A 2,259-nucleotide genomic window follows, 5' to 3' on the forward strand; every position below is an offset into this window, starting at 1 on the left:
TTGTTTGGCGGGCCCGGGCTGGGGATTCGAACCCGCCACCTTAGGTGTATGTGGCTGGCGCCTTAGCCGCTTGAGCCACAGGCGCCGAGCCAAAATATTATTTTTTTAAACAGAGTCTCACTCTGTCCCCCTTGGTAGAGTGCTATGGTGTCATAGCTCACAGTAGCCTCAAACTCTTGAGCTTGAGCAATCCTATTGCCTCAGGCTCCAGACCACCTGGGACTAAAGGCACCTGTTCCAATGCAGGGCTAAGTTTTCTGTTTTTAGTAGAGATGGGGGTCTTGCTCTTGCTCAGGTTGGTCTCGAACTCCTGAGCTCAGGCAATCCACCTGCCTTGGCCTCCTAGGATTATAGGCATGAGCTACTGTGCCCAGTCTAGTCTATCACTCTTAATATGTTCCTGCTTCAGAGTTTGATGCACAGAGAGAAGAGGGACTATCAGGTGAACTGTGTCTGTTTTACCATCACTGTGTGCTCAGTGCATACCTGGCACATGTGGGCGTGCAATAGGTTTTTTTTTTTTTTGCAATGAATGAAAGAATAAAAAATGATTGAAAATAGAATGTGGAGTCTGAATAATGGGGCCTAGGTCTGAGCTCTTTTCGTGAATTTGTTTCAGTTTCCTCATCTGAAAAATAGAGGAAGTTAACACTTCTCAATGAGATGAGAAAATAATATTGTTAATGCTAAAGTGCAATATACATGCTCGTTAAAAAAATAAAAAGCTTTCCTCCCTTCAGTTGTTTCTAGAAAGAAAAGTAATCTGCCCCTTGTTTCAAAGAAACTTGAATTTACTTTGCTAAAACTGAACCTGGATAACAGCCAACTTTTTTTTTTTTTTTGGAGACAGAGTCTCACTCTGTCACCCTTGGTAGAGTTCTGTGGCATAACAGCTTACAGCAACCTTAAACTCTTGGGCCTAAGCAATTCTCTTGCCTTAGCCTCCTGAGTGGCTGGGACTACAGGCACCCACCACAATGCCTGGCTATTTTTTGTTGCAATAGCCACTGCTGTTTTAGCTGGCCGGGGCCAGGTTTGAACCCACTACCCTCAGTACATGGGGCTGGTGCCCTACCCACTGAGCCACAGGTAAACTTTAGATATAAAAGTAAGAAAAAGGTGTTGAGCCAGGCCCTGTTCCTGAGGGCAGCACTCAATTGCACAGGTCTGTTCTTGGGTTGTGGCTTGCTGTGAAACTGGGCATTATCTCTGTGGTCTTTTTTTTTTTTTTTTTGAGACAGAGTCTCACTATATCGCCCTTGGTAGAGTGCTGTCACGTTGCAGCTCACGGCAACCTCTGACTCTGGAGCTTAAGTGATTCTCCTGCTTCAGCCTCCCAAGTAGCTGGGACTACAGGCACCCGCCACAACAAAATAGCCCGACTATTTTCTTGTTGCAGTTGTCATGGTTGTTTAGCTGGCCCAGGCTGGGTTCAAACCAGCCAGCCTCGGTGCATGTGCCTGGCTCCGTAACCACTGTGCTACGGGTGCCAAGCATCTGTGGATTTTTTTGTTGGATTCCCCCAGTTCCTCAAAGCATTCTTCCAGGATCCCTGGAGCCCCTGCCCCTTGAGTTTCCCAGCCTCTGCTGGCCCTCATCTCTTGCCTCTCAGATCTCACCGCAAGTACCACCTCCTCCAGGCCCCCCCGCCCCGTAAGTCCAGGTCAACAGAACCTGTCTCTTTGTTGATGCCACAGCTACAGACTAGCAAAGTTGGTAAAACAGAACAGATCTGCCACTTATTCAATTTTTGAACCTAAGGGCAACCTATTTATCTCAGTGTCTCTATAATGAGTTAATTTATGGCTCTTGGAACTATGCCTGGCTTGTAGTAAGTACCATAGTAATATTGGCAGTTGGCTAACAATGGAGGTTATCTTTTTATGGATTAAGTCGGGCCTTCTCACACAGTATTGCATAGGTATAAAGTTCCTTTATGATCCTCTAACTGTAGCCCTTTCTTACTTTGTTTATTGCTCCACATCTATTAACATATCCATTTATTGGTTGCTTTTCCAATGCTATTCACTTTGCCTAGACTCCTTCCTGTTCCCCATTTCTTCTTTTCCCAGGAGCTACTTTGGTTATTCCTTTCTTCAGTTCAATGTCAAGAGAGAGATGGCTGGAACACAGATTCCTGGATCACCACTAGACCCCTACTTTCTTTTTTTTTTTTTTTTTTTGAGACAGAGCCTCAAGCTGTCCGCCTGGGTAGAGTGCCGTGGCATTACAGCTCACAGCAACCTCCAATTCCTGGGC

This window comes from Otolemur garnettii, unplaced genomic scaffold, assembly GCF_000181295.1.
Source record: "Otolemur garnettii isolate 467f Iridium unplaced genomic scaffold, OtoGar3 scaffold00001, whole genome shotgun sequence".
Taxonomy (NCBI): domain Eukaryota; kingdom Metazoa; phylum Chordata; class Mammalia; order Primates; family Galagidae; genus Otolemur; species Otolemur garnettii.